Source organism: Tiliqua scincoides, chromosome 1 (genome assembly GCF_035046505.1).
Source record: "Tiliqua scincoides isolate rTilSci1 chromosome 1, rTilSci1.hap2, whole genome shotgun sequence".
NCBI lineage: Eukaryota > Metazoa > Chordata > Lepidosauria > Squamata > Scincidae > Tiliqua > Tiliqua scincoides.
Genome location: NC_089821.1, coordinates 33,307,835 through 33,324,303, shown reverse-complemented (window position 1 = coordinate 33,324,303; position 16,469 = coordinate 33,307,835). Strand labels below are relative to the sequence as shown.

The following is a 16,469-nucleotide window of genomic DNA, read 5'->3' as shown; positions in this document are numbered from 1 at the left end:
TGTCAAACTTATTTCATACAAAGGGCCGAAGTGAGCATTCATGGTGCCTGCAGGTGACCAGAAGTGACATCATTAAGCAGATGATGATGAGAAATAACCACTTTTTTCTCTTTTGTCATTTGCAGCTAATGAGTTTCTATGGGAGAACAATGTGCAAATCTTGTTCATATTTTTGAAATGAGAGAGCCCAATTATTAAGCTGGGAGAAACCAATTATAATGGGGGGAGGATAAATTTGCTTCGGGGGGGGGCGCATTCTGCCCAGGAGCCTTATGTTTGCCACCCCTGTTCTAGAAATTCACTTTCAAGATTCATCCATCTCAGAATGTGAAATGTTTGTGCATCAAATGAAACTGTATATTCATGCATATGTACACACTTGTCAGTTCATTCCATTTGAAGCAGAAGGTAGAGAATACAAGGTTGTGTTCTACTAAGATCTTGCTACCCTGCTGCAAGAATAGTATGTAATCTCTCCAACTACAGAAATTCAGCAACATTTTAAGTTACACCCCTCTGCATAATCCCAACTATGTGGCTTACCATCTACTGAACCCAAAAGCAATGTGATTACCAAGTGCACTATCTTTGGATTCAAGACTAACAACTGTGATAAAAATGTTGTGGTCATTTTTCATCACTGTGGAATTGCACTCTCTATAAAAGTTCACAGCTTAGAAATATTCTTGAATTGAGGTCATCATCTAGATTTCAAGGTGAAATTTCTAGCAAGAAGTACATTTTAGCAGCTTCTATAAGCTGGACCCCTTCCTTGGGTGGGCCAAGCTTCTTCCTTGGTTGCCCCTTAGACTGTGTTAGTGTATTGTATGTGGTGTTGCCCTTAAGGCAGTTCAGAAACAGAAGGACCAGATTATGAACCTCCTTATTCACTCAACTCCAGTCACAAGTGCTGTCACCACCACTGCAGCTAAACAATGTTGTTTTTGGCAGTTCAGTTGCAAAAATAAACCACATGTATTAAAATGCCATTGTGTTAAAAGCCATTTTAGAACTTGCATAAAGCCCAGCCCTTTTTTAAAAAGAACATAAGTAGGCATTTTGAATTGCATTTATCAAAACAAGCATATGCAATGCAAGGTAGTGTTCTTACTGTGCTTAACCACTATGCATGTATCAAATCCAGGTGAGCAATCCTCTTGAGTATCACATAAATCAAGATCACACTTGTAACATTTTATGGCACTTCCTAAAGAGAAGAAAACAGATTAGAATTCAAGAATTTCTCATGAGGCTGAATTCTGGGTAAATATTAAAACTTCCTAGATATATTAGTCAAGCAGTAATTAAAATAATTCTTTAATAGATATAAACCACAATTATTAGGCAGATGTGAGGAAGTCATGCACCTTTGTCAGCCAAATCACTATGATAGGTCCGAGAAGCGGAAATGCCCCTGGAGAGCCTGTCTTGAGCCAGGGAGGTGTTCCAACCCTGGCTACTGAGCTTAAGTTTTCAGGCTAAGAGAAAAGAACTGTTAGGTAACTGAGGAGTTCTTTTGCACAGCTGTGTTCTGTGGGGGGTTTATACTGGAAAATGTCATGATGAAGTATCAGAACATCCAAGTTGCACAGCCATTATTGAGCAGAAATGTTGCCTCTTATACAAACCTGTTGCAGGAGAGGGGTAGCAACAGTGGGGTCAAGTACATCCAATAGGCCACGTACAATATACTAGTGATTGCAGCATAGACTTTTGATGCCCCTCAATTTCACAGTTCTCTACTTCCCAGAGAAGCAGTTGGCCCTCTGGATGGTGAGGGAGGGAAAGGGGAGATAAAAGGAGACTTAGAGATGGCAGAGAAATTAAATGAGTTCTTTGCATCTGACTTCACAGTAGAAGACCTCTGGAAGATACCGCTGCCTGAACGGCCCCTCCTGACTGAGGAATTAAGTCAGATAGAGGTTAAAAGAGAAGATGTTTCAGACCTCATTGATAAAGATCAATAAGTCACCGGGCCCTGATGGCATCCACCCTAAAGTTAAGAAATTGAAGAATGGAGTTGCTGATCTTGACTAAAATATGCAACTTGTCCCTCAAAACAACCACAGTGCCAGAAGACTGGAGGATAGCAAATGTCACGCAGATCTTTAAAAAGGGAAAGAGGAGGGACCCAGCAAACTATAGGCCGGTCAGCCTAACATCTATACCAGGTAAGATGGTGGAATGCCTCATCAAAGATAGAATCTCAAAACACATAGACAAACAGGCCTCGCTGAGGCTATTTTCAGAAGGAAAGTACTTTCAGAAGGTGTTCGACATGGTCCCTCACCAAAGGCTACTGAAAAAACTCCACAGTCAGGGAATTAGAGGACAGGTCCTCTCATGGATTGAGACCTGGCTGAAAACCAGGAAACAGAGAGTGGGTGTGAACAGGCAATTTTCACAATGGAGAGAAGTGAAAAGTGGTGTGCCCCAAGGATCTGTCCTGGGACCGTTGCTCTTCAACATCTTCATAAATGACCTGGAGACAGGGTTGAGAAGTGAGGTGGCTAAGTTTGCAGATGACACCAAACTTTTCTGAGTGGTGAAGACCAGAAGTGATTGTGAGGAGCTGCAGAAGGATCTCCCTAGACTGGCAGAATGGGCAGCACAATGGCAGATGCGCTTCAATGTCAGTAAGTGTAAAGTCATGCACATTGGGGCAAAAAATCAGAACTTCACATATAGGCTGATGGGTTCTGAGCTGTCTGTGACAGATCAGGAGAGAGATCTTGGGGTGGTGGTGGACAGGTCGATGAAAGTGTTGACCCAACGTGCGGCAGCAATGAAGAAGGCCAATTCTATGCTTGGGATCATTAGAAAAGGTATTGAGAACAAAACGGCCAATATTATAATGCCATTGCACAAATTGATGGTAAGGCCACACCTGGAGTATTGTGTCCAGTTCTGGTCACTGCATCTCAAAAAAGACATAGTGGAAATGGAAAAGGTGCAAAAGAGAGCGACTAAAATGATTACTGGGCTGGGGCACCTTCCTTATGAGGAAAGGCTACAGCGTTTGGGCCTCTTCAGCCTAGAAAAGAGGTGCCTGAGGGGGGACATGATTGAGACATACAAAATTATGCAGGGGATGGACAGAGTGGAGATGCTCTTTACATTCTCACATAACACCAGAACCAGGGGACATCCACTAAAATTGAGTGTTGGGAGAGTTAGAACAGACAAAAGAAAACATTTCTTTACTCAGCGTGTGGTCGATCTGTGGATCTCCTTGCCACAGGATGTGGTGACGGCATCTGGCCTGGATGCCTTTAAAAGGGGATTGGACAAGTTCCTGGAGGAAAAATCCATTACGGGTTATAAGCCATGATGTGTATGTGCAACCTCCTGATTTTAGAAATGGGCTATGTCAGAATGCCAGATGCAAGAGAGGGCACCAGGATGAGGTCTTGTTATCTGGTGTGCTCCCTGGGGCATTTGGTGGGTTGCTGTGAGATACAGGAAGCCGGACTGGATGGGTCATGGCCTGATCCAGTGGGGCTGTTCTTATGTTCTTATGATGTTACAGCTGCAATCGTATACACACACCTACTTGGGAATAAGTTGCATTGAACTCAGTGAGGCTTACTTTTGAGTACAGGTTGAGTATCCCTTATCCAGACTGCTTGGGAGGGGAAGGTGTCTGGATTTCAGATTTGTTTGAATTTCTGAATAATTGCCTAAATATCAGAAATGCTTCCTCTTGCTCTTTTCACTGTTACCCATATAGGTGTCTGCTGCCCCCTGACATTTTTCAGCAATGTCTGTACAGTACACACCATAGAGCAGAGAACAGAACTTTCAGCCTGTACCTGCACTGGAAGTGGGAGTGAGTATAGACCTTCTAGTGTTCCCACTACAGAAAGTTTAAAAAGTCTTTGACAAAAATGACTGAATTTTGGAATAGTCTGATTTCAGATGTCCAGATAAGGGGTAATCTACCTGTAGCAGATATGCATAGGATTGTGCTGTAAATAAAGATTGTGCAAGGGCTACTTCACATTTAACAAAAGCACCAAGGAAGCCACTCCATAATTTCATACTACAGGTTGTGTCTCATTATTCTAGAAGGTTCTGTTCCAAGAACTGATGTGAATGGCAAAAAAACAAAACACCACACTAAGCAAATCAATTTAAAAAACAAAGTCCCTTTGCTCTGGTGATTTAAAAACAGCCTTGCTGACCTTTGTGATCTTAGAGTAATTAAGCAGACAATCCTTCAATCAGTCTCTCTCCAGGCACTTAGAAAGGCCATCTGAGTAAGCCCTGCCCTTCACCCAGAGCAAAGAGTATCTTTCTTTCATATGCTTAGGGGGAAGGGAGGGGTGAGTGCCTGTAGAGAGAGAGAATGATTTATGAATTGTCAGCTGGTTGCCCTCTCTTACCTTGTTTTCCTTTAATTTAAAAAGCCCTTCTCATTGTCTTGAGGTAGAAAAATCTGTGGATAATTAGGTTATACCTGCAATCACTTGCATGACTGTCTCTCTACAAAAGTAAAAAGAAGTTTTTAAAACTGTGATTTTAAAGGAATGCATTTTTCTCTTTCTCCAGAGATCAGCACATTCTCATTTGCAGTGGCCATTCCTGCTGAGTCAAACCTGTGCATAACAAGGTTGGACCTGTACACTGTTGCTAGAATGTGAAGGTCAGCTTGTTGTAGGGGCAATGACTGCTCTACTACACTGTCTCCAAGATTCTATAGAGAGAAAATCTGTACAGTTATATATTCAGGACTTTCATCTCCCAGTCATATCTTGATCCCATATCTTGATCTTGGAGCTTCTAGTTCTTCCCAACCAATAGCCTAGAAACAAGCTCTTAAATTTCCAATTCGAGAACACACCATGTCCCAGATCTGTTCCTGCTAAAAAAAGAGGTGACTTTCTCAGCTTTCTAAGGGTCACCATCCAAGCACTTCACAGCTGCCACTGTCAGAATCTCCCACTGTTTAAGCCAGGGGTGCTCACACTTTTTTGGCTTGAGAGCTACTTTGAAACCCAGCAAGGCCCAGAGATCTACCAGAGTTTTTTTTACAATGTTCGTGCCATCATAACATATAACATTTATGTGTACAATGTATGTTGGTGTACCTTGAGCCCCACTGAGTATAACAGAACTTACTCCTGAGTAGACATGCCTAGGATTAGGCTGTGAGGCTGCAATCCTAGCCAATGCAATCCTAGTACAATGGGCCTTACTCCCGGCGTTTCCTCCCAGAGGCACCTGAAGGGGGGGGTCGGCACTCCGCGATCTACTCATTTTGCCTCGCGATCTACCAGTAGATCGCGATCCACCTATTGAGCACCCCTGGTTTAAGCCCTCATAGTACACTTCAGCTATGCCACTACAATTACATTAGCTATCCACCATGCTTCTGTCTTGTTGCTTGGTGCTTGAAGCACCATGCTTTAGTGCCTTGTTCTAGTTTTGCAATATTCTTTAACTGAACATTCATACTTACCAGATTGGCAGAAGAACAAAACCAGAACAGCAGTGATCAGGAGACACTTCATCTTCTCATTAATTTTTTTTGTCGATCTATAAGGCAAGTAGATAGACTGCTCTGAAGTAAACCAAGTAGTGCATCCACAGAATTGATGCACCAAGCTACACAGAATTGGGCTGCACAATTAAAATTTTATATATTTACTCATCTCTTTAATGGGAAGGAAAGAAGTATAAGTGTTTGGAGTGTTACCATTTGTATTTCCACACACAATGATCTAGCTCTCTGGCCTTTTGATGAGAAACCCTGAAAACATGGATGAGAGGAAGCTTATCACTCAGAGCCTGTTGCAATCTCCAGTAATTCACATTTTATGGAGACAAGTGCCATTTTATTAAGCAACATCTTTCATTCCGAGTTCACTGAAACCCATCCTAATGCACCATGTTTCTTGGGCACATTTTTTTGTAGAGCCATTTATATTACTAGATCAGGTGATTAACTGTCAAAACCCTATCAGTAATTATGCAATGATCAGAAAAAACAGTATGCCTTTTAGGACACCCTGAAAAAAATCCATCACCTCCCGTCAGATTAAGAACACAATTTAAGAACACAGGCTGCAATCCCAACCACACTTTCCTGAGAGTAAGCCCCACTGAACAAAATAGGACTTACTTCTGAGTAGACCTGGTTAGGATTGAGCCCACAGTTTAAGAGAATGGCTTCTCCCATCTGTTTTGAGTTACACTTCCAGTGCGATCTTTGGTATCTTGTGTAGAATTCTGCAACTAGAGTGCCAGTTCATTTTACGCATATGAATAGTCAAGTTACTAGCTTCATGGTCTGTGATATTGCCTCAAGACATCCAAGAAAACTTGCTAAAAATAAACACCGAGGCTCAAATTATTTGCCTCCAGAAAAAAAACCAATCTGATTCTAGCCACATCACTTGAATTAGCCCCAAAATTTAGTTTATTCTAAACTGTGCCACAGATTGTAGCCTTAACTGGATCCATAAGCCAAGAGTGTTGTCCAATAACATTCCTGGACTGTATTTTAACAGTCTTCAAGTCAGGTTTCTCCTTTTCTATAAACACAGCAAATTTAGAAGTTCATTTTTCATGAACTGCAAGCAACCTAAATAAGAGTAAATACACATGAAGTCTAAATGTTCTTGAATAGAGACAGTGATACAGTCCTGCCCAGATGGCTCACACATTTTGCAGCTAGCCCCAGCCTCCAAGTGCCCATTTTGTGGTGGCAACCACCTACCTTTATCAGAATTTCACATCTTAAACAGTTGTAATTTCGCTTGCCCACATAGTTTTACCCATAGGACATACAGTTCCATCATATAGCTGGTTGGCAACCTTCAGTCTCGAAAGACTATGGTATAAGCCTACAGCACCCGGTATTCCTAGGCGGTCTCCCATCCAAGTACTAACAAGGCCTGACCCTGCTTAGCTTCCAAGATCAGACGAGATTGGGCATGTGCAGGGTAACAGTTGCTGTCCATAATATATCTCCTCCCTCAGTTACTTTCAGTTCCAATATATCAGCTACAAAGCTAGAATTCAAGGAGAGTGTAATGGATGTCTTCGTGCAGCAGGATCTGACAATAAATGTTAAAGCTGCTTCCAAGATGAAGTGATAAAAGTTTTAAACATGGGCCAATAATCACCTGGAGACCAAATTCCCCCCAAGGGAAAACCTTGTACATTTTAAGGATTTCCATCAAAGCCCTTCACTAAATTAGATGGAAGACAATCTGTTAATTTAAAATTAGGATTAATAACCAAAGTTTCCTTCCTCCAGAAGGATACCTCAGGATGCAACCCATTGGGCTTGTGGAACAGGAGTAAGAAGATGCCATCTGGAGTGCTCTTATAGATTTTTCCCTAACCGCTGATACAAGTCAGAAGTTAGAATTTTTGCTCATAATTAATAACAAGTCATTCAAAATACAGCTACATTTGCTTCAACTGTTGTAAAGTGCCAACAAGTGCGACAACCATGTGGCCAATTATAAACTGAACGCTTGACACCAGCTTTATGACATTTTATGCTCTGCTGCGGTTTGCTGCCATATTATGTAGCTGTTGCAAATAAAGTAGTAGTAAATTAGATTGTTTGGGCCAATAGCCAGCATTTACATTTAAGACCTAGATAGGTCGGATACTTTACTTCTGATATGAAGCATTATAAATTACATATCAAGTTGTATATTTGTGGGAGTTTACTGTTAGACATAGAGACTAGCAGATCAGATTAGCTCTGTAGCCAAGCAATATAGAATGCCATCTCCTTAAGTCACAGCATCTCTGCATGTTCTTGCATGTACTTTATGCCTGCCCAAGTTCTGAAGTCATCAGTTTTGCTTCTGAACCTATATAACTCACTTCCGTGTTGTTTACCCAAGTGCCACTTGCTGCCAAATAAGTGCACATAGGCGTGTAGCCTTAGCCTTTAATTGGATACCCTTAGTATCCTTGCATGTGTACAGTGCCAAAAAGAGGTTCAGCTCTTCTCTAAGCAGCTGTAGTTTTGCAGTGTATATGGGGTTGCAAAATTAAAGAGATCAGTACTGTATTGTGCTTTATGTGGTATAAAGGCTGTAATGGAAGCCAATATTTTATTATCACAACCAACATGTCTGTTCAGGAAGCATACCTTTCAAAACAGAAGTCTAACATTATGAGATCATAAATTATGCAGATGCAGAAAAATGGAAGTGGCTTGTGGGTCTGTTTTTTTAAAGAGCCCATTCAAAACGTAGGCTCCTATAAGGCCAGTGCATGCACAAAGCTCTCCTATAATCTCTGGCCACAGGTAGAGGACCTGCAACTTTCTTTCTTTCTATCTCGCATAGGTATAACAATGGACAGAGGCAAAAGACTGCCCATCTCAACTGGATGAGAGCAAGCAGCATTTGCTCATAATAAAGAAGTTCCAGGACACAAAAAATTTCAGGTCTGCTTACAAGCAGATGAACTACTTTCCAACAAGTAGATCCCATCTAGATGGGGAACAATTAACAGCCCCATCCTATCCAACTTTCCAGTCCTGGTGCAACCACAATGCAGCCCCAGGGTAAAGGAACACATGTTCCCAAACATTATGACTGCATCCCTAACACAGGAAGCCGTGCATACCCTATAGGCACAGCAGCACCGGCACTGGAATATTGGATAGGATTGGGCCCTAAATCAGTTTTAAAAAGAAGGCTGCATATCTAGCAGAGGGTTCAGGCATATTTGCTAGCTAGGAATCGTTCCATTTCTCCACCTGCCCCTCTTTCCAAGAAAGCTATACCCACTTCTAGTTCCTAATCCATTGGTTTGACTAAAGCTTTACAGAGTGGCTGCACTCTAGAATTACATACTCTTCCTCAAATATTCTCTGCCTCAAAGAATGTAGCAGATAGGCTAACACAAGTAACTTCCTCTGAAGTGAGCTGCATCACAGACATTCCACAGCCAATTGGTTCACCTTTTTTATGTGCACCTATAAAGAGCCAGTAGATTTATTCATTAGCACATTTATATATGCACCTTAAAACAGTTTCTAGTATATAAAAACGGATGTACCAGTAACTGTTCCCTGCCACAAAGGACGCTCAATTTAAAGACACATGGGAAACAGGAAGGGAAATGACCACAGATGATTTGAAAATTATGCACCTATAGCAATATCTATATGGGATAGAGAGACTGGCAGTCCTAAAATCACCCAGGAAGTGGCAACCCCACCACTGGAGTCCTCCTCCTTGCATCAGGCCTGAGGGGGGCGTACACCACCCACCCAGGCAAGGCCTTCAAGGTCAAGCATTTCCGAGTCTCTCATCCACACACCTTCAGCTTCCTCTTCTCTCTGCAGTTGATGACCCAATTGCACCAGGATTGGTTACTAGCAATATTGGCATCAGGTCAGAGAAAAATGTGCCCACCTACTCAGAAATGGCCTCACACCAGTTGTTTCACAAGTCTGGGGGAAAAGGCTCCAAGTTGTTGGCATCCTTCAGTCTCGGAAGACTATGGTATCGCACTCTGAATGGTGGTTCTGGAACAGAGTGTCCTCTTCAGTGTGCAAAGCCTGGGTAAAGTAGGTATGGAGGATAGGCTGTTACCCATGCAGCAAATCCCCCTTCTCCACGTCGCTGAAATTGTCCAATGGAAAGGCAGAAGCCAATACGGTTGGTTCCAGCGGCGTCGCAGGAGTTGCCAGAACGTGACTGTGTTCAGCCATGAACTGCCTCAGGGACTCCGGCTCCGGATTTTGCCTCGAGGTTGACTCCTGAAGCCTTTTCCATAACTGGATGTAGCCACAAGGCCGTGGAGGTTTGGGATCAGAGTTTTCCTTCTCTCAGATGAGCTGCCTTCCCAGGCTGACGAGTCCCATCTACCCGGTGGCTGTTTAGTCGCCTCTTACAACAAGTACAGCCAAACTAAGGGCCTATTCTTATCCCCCAGCCCCCAGGGGTAAACACAATATTAAGATCTTTACTGGGGAGCTCCTCCTTGCCATTGGATATAAAGCTTATTCAAATTACTAAGGCAGAACCCTTGAAGATACAACATGGTAGAACCAGATTTTATAGTCCAAAGAGTTGAACAGTGATCAATTCCAGATAGGCAAAGTATAGCTTCTATGCACATCTTAGTGCACAATAGTTTGGTAAAAGCTAAAGCTTTGGGTGCACATCAAAAGAGCTGGACCACACTACCAGGCAAGACTATATTAACTGCCAACCAGATTGTGTTTAGGTATCAGAGTTCTTCTGTTGCGGGGAGGGGTTTTTTTGCATCCATTGCCCTTGGCTTCCTCCATTTTATTAAAATGGCTCTGGCACAAAGTCAGGATAACAAAACTCATTTTCCCATACATAAAAATGGGGAAAATATGTCTTCAACAACTTTCTCTCCTGAACAGCTAACCTGAAGCAGAGTCCCAAGCTGAAGCTTATATGGTACCACATTTTGAGCCACCCTGTACCAAAATAGTGGTGGAAGGCACTGTGTAACCCTGGAATAGCGGGGAATCTGGCAAACAGAGCCACCGAGACTGTCTGCAGAAGAACTGGAGAGCTTTTCAAAGGTGGTCTGACAGCAGGAAAACCACCACACCCCTTCCTGGGCTGCTAGAGACATTCTGTGCTTTGAACTTGGCAGGAGAAGCAGTCCTTGGCCTCATGTACACCAGCCAAGTTTATTTTATCTGCTGCCAGGTGCTGCCTAATAAGAATAGCACAGAGGAACAGAAAAAAACCAAAATGACCTCAACACAGGAAAATAGTGATAAGAGTTTGTGGTTAGTTACAATCTCCGTCTGAAGACTCTGCGGCAACGCAAGAAAATCAATTGCAAGTTATTCCAACTGAAAATAAAGAGATAGAAGTGCCATGGGACGGAAAAGGACTTATCTTCAGGAGGGTGAGGAGGGTAAAAAGTTATTTCCAGCAAGCAAGAAATCCAAGCTTGACAATTTTTTTTCACCAACAAAGTCGCCATTAAAAAAAGCAGAACAGTTTTGACCACCTGGAGGCTGTTCTCACAGAGACTCCGGGCTCTTTAAGGCAAACTTCCCCTAAAGTTACCCAGGTGGCTAGTGGCTTATCAAGCTCGAAGGGTGTTAATAAACCCAGAGAAAATAAGGACATTGATTTGTTAATACATCAGACTTTCCTTGTGGCTGAGATACTTCAAGTAATAACTAGTCAGCTTGAGTGTATTACAGACTTGCTCCAGGAGAAGGATAAAAACATTCAGCCAGACAACTTGTTGAAACCTTTGGCGTGTGATAGGGAGAACGGATCTACAAACAGAAGGGTTACTCCAGATGTGCAGCCAGATGGTAATATCTTACAGACAACTTCTGGGATAGATTCTGTTGCTCTCATTTATGATACAAAGAGCCTAGCCATCAATATCTCCTCCTTTATGGGGAGACACATTGATTGGTCCACCAAATGGAGGGCTAGACAACATCTAGCATTTCTCCTCAGGAAGGCTCCTTCAGTGATAGATCTCCAAAAGCTGGAAAGGCTGCCCAGTGTGGGAAGCCAGGACCATTTTCTCCATTATTTTCACATGAATAGTGTTCCAAGATTGCTTTTTGCGCAGGCTCCTGAGTTAATTGGCTTTGCGATTAGTCTACAACAATACTTCTACAATTCCTCATTACAGAAGCTTGCTCTTCCAAATTTCAAGAGAAAAAAAAAGGGCCATAAGGAGATAACAGAAAATCTGATGTGGACTTCGAATGAGAAATCTGGAGCCCTACGAAGTCTATTAGATCAATCTACACTATTAGATCCATCTTTGCAAATGGAGCTGACTAATGCAAAACTCTTAAACCCTCCTGCTACTCCAAATAAGCCATCCCCCCTAATTTCTAATGATGAACTTGATAAGACTGACATTAAACCTGGCCTGACAGAAGATGAAATGGATGCTAAACTTCTGTCTTCTTTTGGTTCCCTATCTCCTGAAGAATGATACTATGACCACATGACCAGTATCACTGGTTTTCTCCCCTAAAGGTATCAAACAGTCATCTACTACCAATGTTCACCTGCCTGCTTCCAATTCTTCTGTTTACAATCTGTCAAAGGAGACCCTAAAAAAAAGGGACTGTCCTCTGTGGAGGGGCCTCAACCCCAGTTGGAACCAACTGTTATAATGAACAGAAGAGCATTAAGGTCCAATGTGATTGTTCGGATGACCCTGAACTTTCTATGATAATTGAAGAACACAACACTAAACAATAGCAGGGAGAAGCAGGTTCAGTATGACTGCACAAAGAAAAGTCTGAATTGAATTTAGGGCAACCTTTGGAAAATGCATCCTGGAATATTGCAGGCTGGGGCTGTTGCAAAAGTCAGGGTTCTTCCTTTTTCCACCGGAATTATGATATCCTGCTTCAGGAAACCTGGACAATGAACTTAGTGTTGATGGTTACCATTCCTTCAGCAATGGGGCAATCCCAGGGGCAGGGTTAGGGATGCTGAAGGGGGTTTGGGTATCTTGGTCTCCACTTCTATATGCATTAGATGCAAAGAGATACACCCCTTGGGCAGTCAAGCCATGGCTGTTTGCTTTGAATTAGGTGCTCAAATAGTCTTGGCGGTCAATGTTTCTCTCACTCCCCAACAAACGTCTGTATTAGTAAGACTTGGGCTGACTTGGAACAGTATGTTGAAGATTTAATCTTAGATAATCTGGCAGATTCTAACACCTGTACTGGCTCAAATCAACATCCCTCAAAAGAGAATGCCAACAGGCATGTGGTGGACCAGGGCTACAAACAAATTAACTTGCACTTTCCACGTCTTTCTAAGGAGTGTAAAGCAAGCTTTGCTGGTTTTCAACTGCTAGCTATGGCTAAAAGATTCAACCTCAGTATTCTGAATGGGGCCATGCCTGGGCATCACCCAGGGGAATTTACTTTTATGGCATGAGCAAGGTGTAGCACTATTTATTACATCTTGGTCTGCAATGATTTACTTCCCTCAGTGGAAAGCCTTTAAGCATTCCCTGATTTAGATAGTGACCATCTACCCTTTTTACTGAGGTTGGTTTTGCCATCCCAATCAGTTCACTTCTGTGCATAACATCTATTAAGCCCTCAAAACATGAGGGATGTAGTGTTAAGTGTACCTCCTGGCTTGATCAAAACGAAAAGGCTTTTCTGAAGGATGAGAGTATGGTAGCATGTCGAATTATGTGCCATTATGAATAATTCTGGGGGAAACAATTTCTTGTCCCCATATGAATAAATTATCTAGAGACTGAAATCTTTACTGGCACTGGAGCCCAGTTCACAAGTTAATTAAGTTCGAAGGTACTCCAAAAGGTGGATCTACCTGCAATGGTGCAACTTTGCATTCCTTCTTTCTACTTCTGTTAAGTCAATTATTATTCAATTTGCTGATTACCGTTATGTTGCGGAGATGCAAAGTTAAATCTGCTGTTCCTCATAGGGCTGTTAATATATGAGCTGTGGAAACCTGCTTGTCAGGGGCAGGCCATTTCTGTTTGCTTACTTGTATTTATGTCTATGCCTAATAAAGGTTGATGATGATGATGATGACGACACCAGCCACTGTTGCCAAGTCTTAACATAGGAAGGAAGCGAAGACGCTTCTGCACTCTCCCCACTGAAGAGCTGCCAAGGGTCCTCTCCCGGCTCCAGGCACCAGCAAAAACGCCCAAAACGGGTGGTGCGCCTTGCTAGCTTCCTTCGCTATAGCAGCCATCCACCCAGTGGCGTAGATAGAGGGGGTCAAAGCACTAAGTTCTGCAGCATTCAAGGGGCCCCCTCCCCTTCGGAGTCATTCTGGGCAGGGGAAGCAAAACAGAGGCGTTGCCCCTGTACGCTGTAGTGAGACTCCCTGCAAAACTTAGTGTTTTGCACTCCCTCTAGCTACGCCACTGCATGCGTGATGCTTTTCCCCATTTGGTGAATCCTGGTGCATGGCAGTCCTCCCTCCCCTGGGTACAGTGGCATAGCTAGAGGCGGGCAAAGCACTAAGTTTGGCAGGCAGCCTCACCCATCCCTTCCCCCCCCATCCAGTGGCATAGCTAGAGTGGGCAGAGCACTCAGTTTGGCAGGCAGTCTCACACATTCCTTCCCCACCCCCGTCCAGTGGCATAGCTAGAGGGGGCAAAGCACTCCGTTTTGCAGGGAGCCTCACCCGTCCCTCCCCCCCCCGTCCAGTGGCATAGCTAGAGGAAGGCAAAGCGCTTTGCAGGGAGCCTCACCCGTCCCTCCCCCCCGTCCAGTGGCATAGCTAGAGGAGGGCAAAGCGCTTTGCAGGGAGCCTCACCCGTCCCTCCTCCCCCGTCCAGTGGCATAGCTAGAGGAGGGCAAAGCGCTTTGCAGGGAGCCTCACCCGTCCCTCCCCCCCCCGTCCAGTGGCATAGCTAGAGGAGGGCAAAGCGCTTTGCAGGGAGCCTCACCCGTCCCTCCCCCCCCGTCCAGTGGCATAGCTAGAGGAAGGCAAAGCGCTTTGCAGGGAGCCTCACCCGTCCCTCCCCCCCCGTCCAGTGGCATAGCTAGAGGAAGGCAAAGCGCTTTGCAGGGAGCCTCACCCGTCCCTCCCCCCCCCGTCCAGTGGCATAGCTAGAGGAAGGCAAAGCGCTTTGCAGGGAGCCTCACCCGTCCCTCCCCCCCCGTCCAGTGGCATAGGTAGAGGAGGGCAAAGCGCTTTGCAGGGAGCCTCACCCGTCCCTCCCCGCCGTCCAGTGGCATAGCTAGAGGAAGGCAAAGCGCTTTGCAGGGAGCCTCACCCGTCCCTCCCCCCCCGTCCAGTGGCATAGCTAGAGGAGGGCAAAGCGCTTTGCAGGGAGCCTCACCCATCCCTTCCCCACCCCCCGTCCAGTGGCATAGCTAGAGGAGGGCAAAGCACTCAGTTTTGCAGGGAACCCCAACTGCAGAGTGCAAGCGCCCCCTCCCCCTTTCAGCCATTCCGAGAGAAGGGAGCAAAACGGGGAAGGGGGCGCTTGCACTCTGCAGTTGGGGTTCCCTGCAAAACTTAGTGCTTTGCCCCCCTCCAGCTATGCCACTGGACCGGGGGAGGGAAGGGGCGGGGGAGGCTCCCTGAAAAAAGTCCTTTGTCCCTCCTCTAGCTACGCCACTGCAACCTCCCTTTACAATGATATCTATATGAAGCAGAAAAGCTGCTCCAGCATTAGTTAAGAGAAAGCGATCCCTCTGCCACTTACGCCGATAAAGACGCCTGGCTGCCTGGTCTTCCGCCCGCTGCGCTTCTACTTCAGCCTACGCACAATGAGCAGGCACGCCTCCGAGCCCTGGGAATTTATCCTGCAAGAAGAAGGGCAGCGCTTGGCTCCTCCTCGCGGGTGTCTGAGAGGCGGTCGCGGCGATTGGCTGCAGAGCCCAGCACGTGAAGGCTTGTTTTGCAACGCACTTCCCTGGCCAAACCGCGGAATGTTTTGGCTGGCAGGAGCCTCGGTGACACTCAGTGTATTTATATGTACACTTCTGAATAGACATGCCTAGGAGGGCATCTCCACCCAGGCACAGGGTGACCAGATGTCACCCCAAAATGTAGGACATCCAAGAAAATTAAAGGACATGGCCAAACAAAAGCTAAAAACATTCATATATTGGTTAAACACTATATTACTTATTATTCCTGGAATGTGCCGGAATCCCTAGCATGTATGCATTGCTGAAACAGGGGCGCCTGCGTTGGCTCGGTCATCTCGTGAGAATGGATGATGGCCGGATCCCAAAGGATCTCCTCTATGGAGAACTAAGTGAGTACACTTCTGTACTGCAGCGAGTCATGGACTCTTCGCTCACAACAGGAGAGGAAAATGAATGCTTTCCACATGCACATGCATTCTCGGCATCACCTGGCAGGACAAAGTTCCAAACAACACAGTCCTGGAACGAGCTGGAATCCCTAGCATGTATGCACTGCTGAAACAGAGATGCCTGCGTTGGCTCGGTCATGTCGTGAGAATGGATGATGGCCGGATCCCAAAGGATCTCCTCTATGGAGAACTCGTGCAAGGAAAGCACCCTACAGGTAGACCATAGCTGCGATACAAGGACATCTGCAAGAGGGATCTGAAGGCTTTAGGAGTGACCTCAACAAGTGGGAAGCCCTGGCTTCTGAGCGGCCCGCTTGGAGACAGGCTGTGCAGCATGGCCTTTCCCAGTTTGAAGAGACACTTGGCCAACAGACTGAGGCAAAGAGGCAAAGAAGGAAGGCCCATAGCCAGGGAGACAGACCAGGGACAGACTGCACTTGCTCCCAGTGTGGAAGGGATTGTCACTCCTGAATCGGCCTTTTCAGCCACACTAGACGCTGTTCCAGAACCACCATTCAGAGCGCGATACCATAGTCTTTCGGGACTGAAGGTTGCCAACTACTACTACTTATTATTAAATTCAAAAGTATGTTACCTAGAATTTATTGCATAGAATTATTATTTGCAAGAAGACTATGTGCTTACAGGGAATAGGAGGACGTGTAAGTTCTTTTCCAGGA

At 44.8% G+C, this 16,469-nt stretch overlaps 1 long non-coding RNA gene and 1 pseudogene across 1 annotated transcript; both read right to left on the bottom strand.

The window, feature by feature from the left end:
* Window positions 1-1,126: 1,126 nt before the first annotated feature.
* Window positions 1,127-15,183, bottom strand: LOC136636432 (uncharacterized). The gene is made up of 4 exons (XR_010793522.1): window positions 15,172-15,183; window positions 5,462-5,538; window positions 4,386-4,485; window positions 1,127-1,207 (listed from the first exon to the last, which is right to left on the bottom strand). It is a non-coding gene; the product is annotated as an uncharacterized lncRNA (long non-coding RNA).
* Window positions 6,846-6,962, bottom strand: LOC136637737 (5S ribosomal RNA; annotated as a pseudogene).
* Window positions 15,184-16,469: the final 1,286 nt, after the last annotated feature.